This window comes from Triticum aestivum, chromosome 2B, assembly GCF_018294505.1.
Source record: "Triticum aestivum cultivar Chinese Spring chromosome 2B, IWGSC CS RefSeq v2.1, whole genome shotgun sequence".
Classification (NCBI taxonomy): domain Eukaryota; kingdom Viridiplantae; phylum Streptophyta; class Magnoliopsida; order Poales; family Poaceae; genus Triticum; species Triticum aestivum.
Genome location: NC_057798.1, coordinates 730,348,789 through 730,361,559, shown reverse-complemented (window position 1 = coordinate 730,361,559; position 12,771 = coordinate 730,348,789).

The following is a 12,771-nucleotide window of genomic DNA, read 5'->3' as shown; positions in this document are numbered from 1 at the left end:
TCTCCTTAGTCCTTTTACTGAGGATGTATGTATGCGTCTGCTAGGCTTTGATTTGTGGCTAGATTCATTTTGATAGTCCACCGTCGTACCTTCTTGCTGCTCAAAACAGACTCTGCCTGGATCTTCCCTGTTCCTTTTAATGCCATTGTAGGGTTCAGGAAAATTTTCTTTAGTTATCCATGGTAGATCCAAAATTATACTGCAATATTGTGAAACCTGTTTTTGTAACACTTACTAGATTTTGAACCCAGACCCTTCTGCCTGCGGGCGGTTTAACCTTTGATAACCAATCCGCCATATACCATTAGCCCTCTCTTAAACCGCCAACTGACTATGAACAACAATTCTCTGGTTTAACACTAAATAATGCAATTAAACCGGTTAATTGTAAACCGTCTTTTATTTTTCCTTTCAGTTTTCCTTCCGAGATGACGAAACAATTCTCTGCTTGCAATTGGGTTCCGTCCCGGATTACGGAGACACAAATCAATGGATATGTCATCACTGGCGCTTTAGCCTTAGAAAGGGTCCTTCATTGGCGAGTTCCGGGCTCTGAATGCCCACCTGAACCTCAAGATGGAGAAGTGATTGTATTTATGCAACACTTAGACCGGGGATTCAGCCCGCCTGGATCAAAAAATTTCCGGGATGTCCTAGCAAGCTTCCAGCTCCATCCACAAGATATTGCACCGAACTCCGTGTCTAATATATGCAACTTTCAAGTATTCTGCGAAGTCTACCTTCAAGAAGAGCCATCTGTGGAGTTGTTCCGGGATTTTTTTCCATTTGAACCGCCGTACAGAGTTCTCTGATGGTCCCAACACAGAACTTGGTGGTGTTTCAATTCAGAAGAGGAAAGAAGTTGACTTCCCACATGCAAAACATCATAGCCATCCTAAAGATTGGAAACAAACTTGGTTTTATTGCCGGAACACCGCCCCTGATGGAGAAAATCCTTTGCCGGGTTACCGTCCTCACCGGCTTAGCAACGGTCACCCATTACCTTCACGCTTGTCCGCCGTGGAACGGAAAAACTTTGCCCCTCAAATCTCCAAGCTCCGGGCTCTCATGGCCAACAGTTTGACTGGCATTGACCTTGTCCGCTGCTGGGTATCTTGGGGCATTTCGCCTTTAAGCCGCTGCCCCGGATTGATGCATGAATATACTGGCAACGTCAAAGACCCTCAACGCTATCATGAAGTAGTAATGACGGACCTGGAAGTCACTGAATCTGTGAAGAAGATGCCTGATGAAACAACCTCCGTATGCAGTCAAACTGGGTTGCCACCTTTTTGCGTCTCCAATCCTCCGCCAGCGGTAAAGTCTATCTTAATACTTACTGAATCGCCTCCGCTTTTAATTATGTGCTAACATTTCCTTGCCTTAAAGATGCAGGCCAATAGCTCCTTCTGGAAACGGACTAACTGGCCAGGGCTCCTCGTGCGAAGACTAAGGCCACCAAGAAAACTTCCAAGAAGAAAACTGCCAAGTCTTCTGATCCGCCAGACGATGAGGAATCAGACGCGGAGGTAGTACTTGACTCACTTGGTTCCTTATTCGTACATATTATTGACAATGATTATTCTCAGGACGACGCTGAGGCCAGCCACGCAGACCCTGTTGAGGTAATTACTCTTTCTTCCGATTCAGATCTTGTGCCAGTTCAAAGAGTTCGCCCCACAGTTCGGAAAGTAAAACACTCTCACCCCCTTGCTCATTTGGATCCAAAATTTTCTTTGAAGACACAGCAAGCTGCAGAACATCGCACAACCCGGCACAGTGGCCAGCAAATCACCTCGTCCGGTTTACCATATACACCAACCCGGAAACATCGTCTAGAGGTGACTTGTTCTCCTGAAAAACTTTATCATTTGAAGGGTTTCTTCCGATGCCCACTCAATCCGTCTGATCCGAATTATCAGGCATCTTCCAACTCGTTTGGCGGTTCATCAACCACTCAACTGTCTCCCCTCAAGACCATTCCTGGGTAAGTATACTATTCCTCAATTTGTTTCTTCATGCGTCGGTTTATCATATTCTAACTTTTGGATGTTGTAGTGCCAAGGCCCGATTAAGTAAGAAAGGCAAGACTAGCGGCCGTACTGACGATGTTGATTCGGAGAAGATCCCAGAGAACGAGGGCGAAAATCCTGAGATTGCCACAGATCACTCTGCTCCGCAAAATCCAGGCGCTGATGCCAACCCGGAAGAAGATGAACGGAGACACATGTTGATACATCAACTCCTCATGCCACCCCTACAAGTCCAACTGTTGATCCGCCAAGCCCTGTTACCAAACCGCCGAGCCCTGTTGCAAAAGCGCCAAGCCCCGCTAAGGAGAATGTCAATCCATCAAGCCCCGCCAAGGATGATGATGTTGTTATTACTGGCACGACATATACCACCCCAGGCAATCCAGTTACTTTATCCAAGCATTCCGCCAAGGATGAATTTGCGTTTATGAACAAGGGGAAAAGCAAAACCAACTTGTCAGACTCTGCTGATTTATCTGCTCAGGACCTTCATTCCGGTTTCTTAAACCGTCTCTTCACCAGCCGAGACTATGAGGCCTGTTTGGTAAATTTGATGAAGGAGCGCTATGAGGTAAACCGTTTGATCCTTTATTCTGTACCTTCATTGCATTGTAGCCCCCAAGGGCCGGGTTTTCTTAGAGAGTCAAACCGGGACTTTGTATATTCCATACTGTACTTTGTTGATTTCCTTGTGTATTTGTTGATCAAACACCCATTAGCCCCCAAGTGCCAAGATTAAAACTTGTATTAATCCTTGGGACTTTAAACAATCAGTAGAAAAAGGTGATCCACATTAGCCCCCAAGTGCCAAGTGTATAACTAGTTATATGCTTGGGACTTTCAAAAAGGTATTGACATGCTCTTCTTACTGTTGCAGAGTGAGATAAATCAACAAGTCTCTCAAATTGCCGATCTTCAAGAAAATCTGAAAACCCAACAAGCAGAAACCACCAAGGCCAGTGATGAATTGAAAACCGCCTTAACCACCATGGAGCAGCTCAAAGAGTTGTTCAAGTCTGAGCAGGCCAACTGGGATACCGAAAAGGCTGGATTGCTGAAGTGAGCGGAAGACGCTGAATCGGCTCTTAAACCGGTGATGGAAGAGCTTACTGGATTAAAGCGCCAAGTCAATGCCATGACTTCTGCAATGTTTGGTAAGTACCTTTTGCCGAGGCTTTATGAATATTCCGCTTTGAAATTTTGCCGGTTTAACATGAAATCCTTAAACCGCTGTAGGTAGCCGCATTGCTCATCTGGGCTCTGATATGCGGATGAAGCTCAAGGCCGCCTATACGCTGATTGAACAGCTGTATACCGGTGCCCAATGGGTTATCTGCGCAACTTCTTATGACAATGCGGCCCCGACACTGATCAAGGACACTCTGGCTAGGTTATCTATGACGCCAGCATAGATAGAAGAGGTGAAGCGATCCGCTGCCAGGGCTGGCGATTTGTTAGCACTCACCCGAGCCAAGGCATGGATAGCTGACCTTGATCCGGTCGATATTGCCAAGGGCTTTCCCAGTGAACAAGAAAACGGGGTAGTGTTTGATAATGACGCCCTCAAACGTGTGACAAGGGAGATGCGTCCTCTGGCGAGTTAGCTGGCAGAAGAAGCAAACTTGACGGTTCACCGGTCCTTCTATGATGCTAACAACAAACGGGTTGAGGCTGTCATTCCGGAAGTGCAAAATCTTATTCCGCCAACCCGTAAGCACACTTACGCCCCTGACGTTGATCCGACTGATCTTATAAGTGAAGAGGCTATCTTTCAGGCCTTAACCCGGATTGACTGGACCACCACTAACTTCCAACCACTGGATGGGGAGGAGGAGGTTGAACCGATGCCAGATGACCCATCCACTTCACGTCAACATGGCGATGACGCTTGATCCGGCAATCCGGTTGATATTGCAGAAACTGTCCAGTTTAAGAAAATTCCATATTTTGGGTCGTTAGGCGCCTTGTAATAGGGTAGCAAAAATACTTTGATCTGCTGCCATCGTGCAGTGGGAAATACTTTATGTGATCTGTCATGAAAATTTCAATGTTGGCTCATATATCATACTATGCAATCCCTATGTCTGCATAAAAGGAATTGTCCTGGCGGTTTACCGCCGGACGGGTCATAATGCCCAAGATAAAGCCTGATTGATAATCAAATTTTAAGAAATATGAAATAACTCATACCTGTGATGCAATATCACATTAGTTGGTTTACCAACTGTGATTGTAATAAGGGTGAAGACCCAAATCTGGAATTTTGAATAACTCCATCATGTGCTGATGGCGTATAATAAGTCATACCGAGTTATAATGAACCTCACATGATCAAGACTGGTGACAAGTACTCAAAGCCAGGCCGGGTTATGAAACTCCGGTTTGATAAGGTCTGGCGACAAGTAGTCAAAGCCAAGCCGGTTTAAGAAACACCGGGATAATAAGATGACTGAAAAGCCATACCAGGTCAAAGAGACCGGTTTAAATATAGAATTTATCAAAAGAAAAATGACAAACACAAATAAAACCATGTAGTCGAGGCTTTTCAAGGGCTGCCAGGCCCAAATTCAAGGCTTTTCATGGGCTGCCAGGACACTGAGTTAAACCATTTAACAAAGCCTTTTAAGATGGGCCTCCAACTAACCAATCACCGTTTTAACTTTGAAAAGTTCAGGGTCTCAATGAGAGTAACTGTCAAACGTTCGGAGGGTCATGCCAGGATTACCTGGATAGGAGTGGCTTACTTGATGAAGGCAGGTTAACCCGGGGTTTTAGGTAAATATACCAGGCTTCCAAGCTGTGGGTCGATACCCAGCTACAAGGGTCCTTTCAAACTCCTTGGTATTTGACACAAGGAGCCCCCAAGTAACATGATGAGCTATGCTCATTGGGTGCCTATGTTTGAGCTATGCATAGCATCCAGACTCTCTTTGGCCCCTTGGGTGTGAAGCTCCCAAGCTGTATTGTGGCATGATAGCCGGTTTAACAGGCAGTGCTCCGCTTTGTCGGCTGAAGCCCCCATGTAACTCAAAGGATATTTGAGAAAAAATAGCAGAGGCCCTGCTTATAGCAAGGATGCTAGTTTACTTTATTGATCATAATATATACATTGTCGAAATATGTACATAAGAAAAGCCTATGGCTCAAGTGTAGTAAGGTCATAGGAGAGCTATGTTCCACGGCCGCCGGGTCTCCTCCTCAGAGCTGCGTGAGTTGTCTCGAACGTCAATGAGGTAGTATGAGCCTTTGTGCGGATTTTTGCTGACCACAAAGGGCCCTTCCCAAGGCGGGGATAACTTGTGCATGTCAGTCTGATCCTGGATGAGCCGGAGCACCAAGTCGCCTTCTTGAAAGGTTCTTGTCCTAACCCGGCGGCTGTGATAACACCGCAAGTCTTGTTGATAAACCGCCAATCAAGCCAGAGCCATGTCCCGTTTCTCATCTAACAGGTCCAGCGCCTCTTGGCGTGCTTGCTCATTGTCCGCTTCAACATAATTAGCAACCCGGGGCAAGTCATGACGAATATCACTTGGGAGGACTGCCTCTGCCCCGTACACCATGAAGAAAAGTGTGTATCCAGTTGATCGATTAGGGGTGGGGTTGATGCTCCATAAGACAGAAGGAAACTCTTCCACCCAACAACCCGGCGTCCGCTTCAAGGGAATCATGAGCCAGGGTTTAATACCCTTCAAAATTTCTTGGTTAGCTCTCTCTGCTTGACCGTTGGACTGAGGGTGCACCACAGATGCTAAGTCAAGCCGGATGTGCTCTCTCTGACAGAAATCTTCCATCTCACCTTTAGAAAGGTTTGTGCCATTATCCGTGATGATGCCGTGTGGAAAGCCAAAGCGAAAGATAACTGTCGTGGAATTAACACGTCAGATGTCCTCATGAAAGGACTTAGTCGCGGAGCCATCGCTACGGGTTAGCTTGAAGGGGTTAAACCGGACAAGGGACACGGAGTTTTATACTAGTTCGGCCCCTTCGATGAAGGTAAAAGCCTACGTCTAGTTATGATGGGATTGATTGGGTTTCGATGACCAGGGAGCGAATATGCTTTACCTAGGCCTCGAGTTGTTGTCTGTTGTCCCTGAACCGCAGTCGGGTCGTCCCTTTATATACACAGGTTGACGCCCGGCCGGTCTACAGAGTCCCGAGGCCGACTCATACAAGTGTCCGGCTCGGTCTCTCCTTTCCTAACTTACAACACAAGTTTACATAAGCATGGCAGTTTGCTATCATGGGTCCTAATCCGCCACTGGGCTCTGGGCCTCTAAGCTTCATAGTAAAACGCCATTTTCTGAGTCTTCATGGGCTTCAATACGGTTGAGGGTAAACCGGCCCCTCCTGGGCGGTTTATACTCAATAGTTATATCCCCAACAGTCGGCAACGAGTGGAGGTGGCTATTTGCAACACATGGAAACCCTAGCCACATCTCCACTTTATATAGGCGTCCGTCGCAGGCTCAACAGTTGGGCCTCGCACGGACCCTAAAGCCCAAAGTCTACTCAGTCACGTTCCTAGTCTAGTTCGGATCACATCCGACTAGTGTCCTACGAACCGACCTCATAGGTTCCTTCCCTTAAGCGCGCGATCCCTTAGGTTCAAGTCGGCTTGGTCACAGTTCGGATCACCTCCGACCTGCACGGTTGGTAGCGGCCTCTAGCAAGGCGTGCCAACCACCAAGCAGACTATGGAGCTGGTTAGGCGAACCTGTACAACATGTCACACTTCTGTTCCCTTTGCCGCACGATATATGTTGTCGGGATCAAGGCGAGACTGTCATCCTTGTGCTAGCCCGACCTCTTTCTCGTTCCAGTGATCCCGACCACTACCCAAATTATCTCATAAACCTTGTCGCATGGCCATGCTTCTCCTGGTCGGATCACAAGAGGGGCCTAGATTATATCTCTCCTGATCGGAGGGGCAAATCCCATCTTGCTCGACCATGTCTCACAGCATGGGACTAGACAAACCCGAAACCTACCTTTGTAACTACCCAGTCACGGAGTAGCGTTTGGTCGGCCCAAAGCAAGTCTGTCACCATCCCGAGTACATGCGTCAGCTCAGGTCTTAGGACATAGAACGTATGTTGTACTAGAGACTCACAGATGACATATTGCTGTGTCTCATAGTTGGGTCTGTCCGACTCAGACCTTATCTCGACTCGGATCCGACTACGTCGAATCCGACCAGACCTTTCCAAGTCCATATTATTCGGTTAGCATCCAATGCTCCATGGCTAATGAGACCAAGCCATCGACCGTGTCATATGCTAGTCTAGTCGGCTGCGCGTCCACACAACCCTTTTGACTAGGGACCTTTTAGGACAGCCATCATACAATGCATAGTCCCACAAACAAGTCACATACTTGCTAATACACATCATTGATAATGTCCAAGGACTATCTTTACTCATAAACACATAGGAAATATCATCATACATGATTGCCTCTAGGGCATATCTCCAACAATTATTTATTTCCTTATATCATGATAAATGTTTATTATTCATGCTAGAATTGTATTAACGGAAACATGATACATGTGTGAATACATAGACAAACAGAGTGTCACTAGTATGCCTCTACTCGACTAGCTCGTTGATCAAAGATGGTTATGTTTCCTAGCCATAGACATGAGTTGTCATTTGATTAATGGGATCACATCATTAGGAGAATGATGTGATTGACTTGATCCATTCCGTTAGCTTAGCACTTGATCGTTTAGTATGTTGCTATTGCTTTCTTCATGACTTCTACATGTTCCTATGACTATGAGATTATGCAACTCCCGTTTACCGAAGGAACACTTTGTGTGCTACCAAACGTCACAACGTAACTGGGTGATTATAAAGGTGCTCTACAGGTGTCTCCGAAGGTACTTGTGAGTTGGCGTATTTCGAGATTAGTATTTGTCACTCCGATTGTCGGAGAGGTATCTCCGGGCCCACTCGGTAATACACATCACTATAAGCCTTGCAAGCATTGTAACAAATGAGTTAGTTGCGGGATGATGTATTACTGAACGAGTAAAGAGACTTGCCTGTAACGAGATTGAACTAGGTATTGAGATACCGACGATCGAACCTCGGGCAAGTAACATACCGATGACAAAGGGAACAACGTATGTTGTTATGCGGTTCGACCAATAAAGATCTTCCTAGAATATGTAGGAGCCAATATGGGCATTTAGATTCCCCTATTGGTTACTGACCAGAGAGGTGTCTCGGTCATGTCTACATAGTTCTCAAACCCGTAGGGTCCGCACGCTTAAACGTTCGTTGACGATATAGTATTATATGAGTTATGTATGTTGGTGACCGAATGTTGTTTGGAGTCCCGGATGAGATCACGGACATGACGAGGAGCTCCGGAGGTAAAGATTCATATATTGGATGATATGGTTAGGCAAAGGGGTCAGGCCCACGGGGCTATAAGTCGGTGCAAAAGGAGTTTTGCGGAGGCCAGGGGGCCAAACGCCGGAGACCCTGGCGTCTGGCCCTGGGCCAGACGGCGAGGCCCGTAGTGTCTGGGCCAGATGCCAAGGATTGTGGCGTTTGGTCTTGGAGTCCGAGTGGGACTCTCGCCTTTCGGGCAAAACCGACTTTGAGGAGGCTTTTGCTCCAAGTTTCGACCCCAGGGCTCAACATATAAATAGAGGGACAGGGCTAGCACCAAAGACACATCAAGAAACACCAAGCCGTGTGCCGGCAACCCCGTCCCCTCTAGTTTATCCTCCGTCATAGTTTTCGTAGTGCTTAGGCGAAGCCCTGCGAAGATTGTTCTTCACCAACACCGTCACCACACCGTCGTGCTGCCGGAACTCACCTACTACTTTGGCCCTCTTGTTGGATCAAGAAGGCAAGGACGTCATCGAGCTGAACGTGTGCTGAACGCGGAGGTGCCGTACGTTCGGTACTTGATCGGGACAGATCGTGAAGGTGTACGACTACATCAACCGCGTTGATAAACGCTTCCGCTTACGGTCTACGAGGGTACGTAGATTACACTCTTCCCTCTCGTTGCTATGCATCACCATGATCCTACGTGTGCGTAGGAAATTTTTGAAATTACTACGTTCCCCAACAATCCATGCCTACCGGGGAGCTTTTGAAACATAGAAATATGTCTACTGAAGATACTTGTCACCTTTGTGGAGCGAGGGATACCTGGAAGCATGCCCTGTTAATGTGCCCGATGGCTGCTGGTGTATAGGCCCTAGCACAGGAGGACTTGGTATTTCATTTGGTTGACAGGCAGGAGGAAGGATCCAGGGAATGGTTTTTTCACTTCATGATGCTCTGGACAGCGAGGCCTTTGTGCGTTTGACTGTCACTCTATGGGCCATTTGGGGAGCGAGGAGGAAAGTTATCTATGAAGATATATATCAATCTCCGCATAATGTCGACGGTTTCATCACGAGCTACCTCGCAGAAGTCCGGGCTATCAACTCCACATGTTGAAAGCCGGCAGCTCCATCAATCCCAAGACCAAACCGATGGCTGGTACCGGAATAGGAAGCGTTAAGATAAATGTTGACGCTGCAGTCTCAAGCCATGCTAGACATGGGGCAGCAGGGGCAGTCTGTAGAAGCTCGGAAGGAGTCTTTTTGGGAGCCTCAGTGCTTGTCATTAAACATATTGCAGATCCACCGACGCTTGATGCAATGGCAATCATAGAAGCTTTAGCTCTAGCAGATGATCTTTATCAGAGACGGGTACATGTGGCCTCTGATTGCAAGGTGGTGGTCGAGGACCTAAAGAAGGAGAACACCAGTTTATGGCGCTATCATACATGAGATTTTACATCACTCTTCAGATTTTGCTTTTTGTAAGTATAGTCATAAATTTAGGAGTTCGAATGTCGAAGCTCACAATGTAGCGAAGTATGCTTTATCGCTCGGGATGGATCGTCATGTGTGGTTGGGACATGGTTGGGATACCCGGAAGATCCTCCATCCGTCACTGTAAATATTGTGACGAATTAATAAAAACTTCGCGAGGTTGTCTAAAAAATAATGTAGATCGTCTGAGGATTCAGCTCTCACAAGTTCACAACAGTCGTCGATAGGAAGCAGCCACGGATCCGAGATGGAGCCGATATGAAGTAGCGATGGATCCGGAGAGGCTCTGGAGATTTTCGACTAATTCGGTTCAACCATGAGTTTATAGAAGCAAAAAACAGCCATAAGATTGCGAAATACGGAGACGGATATCTGGTTGAAGGCGAGCTAGGGACAAGGAGAAGGCTAACAAGTCCCAATGTCGATGCAAAAAAAAAAAAAGAGTCCCAATGGACAGCAGGCTCTCGTCGGAAGGGCGGAAACTCGTTGGACCCCGTTCCGATGCTGCCACCTAGAAAAACGGATCTTAAAGCATCTCCATATTCTTCCACCACCTCCAGGTAACTTCTTCGTTTCCCAAAACTATTCGCCAAATTCCTTCGCAGATCTCGCCATGGCGCTGCTTCTCTGTCCCCGCCTGTGCACGCGATGCCTGGCGCTGCTGCTCCGTCCTCAAACCGTCCTGGTTGCTCGACTTCGCCGGTCTCGATGATGATGCAGTTGTGCTGCTCGCCCTCCCCGTTCGCGGCCACGCTCCTCAACGCCGAATAAATTCCGCTGCTCGCCGCTGGTCTCATGTGCCCTTGGTCTCGGTTCTTTTTTCTAGAATACACACAAGTATGCGTATCATTCGTTAAAGAAGAAAAGAGGAGATTTCTCAAGTGTCATATGTACAAAGTTTATTTACATGCCGGATTTTCCGGCACTACCTTGGAAAGAAATTAAGGTCTACTAGGACTTACAGCCCACCGGTCTACCTCCGCCTCAAGACCCTCTGCGCCCTTATTGAGTAAGCCGGCCTTGGCCCATAGCCTTCCTTCATCCATAATCCGCTGCTTCGATTTGGGAATCGACGTTAGCACGCCGTTGAATACCATGTCATTTATGTGCTTCCATAGCATCCGCATAGTCAGTAGGCATTTGGCTCTTGTTGACTTCCGGTCCATAACGGTTGAGTCCTGCCTGATGCACCACGCACCTAAATCCTCATCTGCAAGCGGCTCAAAAGTTGGCCTATCTGTGAACCTCCCCAACTAGTGCCAGATTTGCTTGGCAAACACGCAGTCAAGCAGCAGGTGCCATATGGTTTCCTCTCCTTGGCTGCAAAGCGGGCATGACTCCTGATGAGGCAGCCCTCGACGGGCAAGACAATCCGAAGTACAACATCTGTTCTTGAAGGCTAGCCAGGCAAAAAAACGGCATTGGAGTGGCGCCCGCGATCCCCAAGTAAATGTCGCCGTCTGCAACACCTCGAGCCCCATAAATCGGGCCGCATATGTTGAACGAGCTGAGAACTGGCCGTTCTTCCCCAACTCCACCCAACCGTGTTCGCAGTCTGCCTTCCCGTAGGCGCCCCCCTCGTATCCGGCGGCCCTCTCCCTCCCGAGCCACGGTGATGGCTCACGCGCGGAGGCGACGAAGCTACATTGCTAGAGGCAATCACGAAGCCCCTCAAGGCAGGTACTTGCTGGCGCTGCTCCGGCCCCGGCGAACTTGGACCCGTGTCTCTCCGGTGTCCATGGCTGTCGGTGACCTCTGGCGGGTGGCTCCGGCCTCAAGAACACATCAGTTGCATCCCTTCCAGCTCGCCTGGCTCCTCGACGTCCCGACGGCTATGGCTACGGCAGCTCGTATCTGCGTTTGTCCAGTCCTAGCTTGTCGGCATTGCTGTTCGCCGCCACCCCACCCCCTCGTGGTTTACTTCACCGTCTGCCCTACCTTGTACACTTCAAAGCCTCCCATTTTTTCCAGATCCAATGCTCGTGGATTCGGAGGAGGTACAACCCTCCAACGGCAGGTGCAGCCTGCCAACCCCCTTCCGACATGGTTGCTCCGATCAGCGTTGGCTTCCTCATCCTCGTTTCTAGATACAACGGCTATGGGATTGCTCAGCCTCATGCCTGGGAGAAATCCCTGCTCGGTTTGCCGATGCTGGCAACGGCGGCGTCAGCGGATGTCGTTTCCTCGTTGGAGGCGTTGTCAAGGCCCTTGGTTGCGCCCCTCTTCGAGATCAGGGGAAAGCTTAGGTCCGGTTCCTCCGGACGGATGGCGACGGCGTCGTATTCCTTCTTGAAGGTGCTATCTTGCTCGCTCGCGGTGTCCCCGGTCTTGGCTCTGGCGACATTTGCTGCTCTTTGTTTGGGTTTGGTAGGTTTAGGTGTGCTGTATCTTCTCTTCGGGCTGAGCATCCCTTATCTTTTCTGCTCTAGGCACTATGTTCACGCCTGTCTACGTTCGTGCCATGTATTGTATCCCTATCTGTATTTATTCTACTCCTTCTATCAATGCAATGATATGCAAACTTTGCGTTGCATATTCGTCAAAAAAAAAAACTCCACCCAACCACATCATCCACACCCTCTGTAATCTGCATCACCGGGCCAATGTCGCCGCGGTCGGTTCTGGAGTTGGTTGGCCGGCCACCGCCGTCTTGTCTCGCGGGGAAGGAAGAATAGAGAGATTAGGCAAAGGATTGTGGATAAGTTGAGAAGAAGTTATACGGATGCTTTAAGATTCACACTGGCACGTGTCTTTCGATGGAATAGGTCTAAAGATAGTTAGCGTGAGTCCAGGTCACATATGTTTTTTTTTTCCTTTTTCCCGTGTGTGTGTGCGTATCCATGTAGGATACCTATACCTAGTCGGTTTGTGTTAGGCCTAGCTTAGTATCGA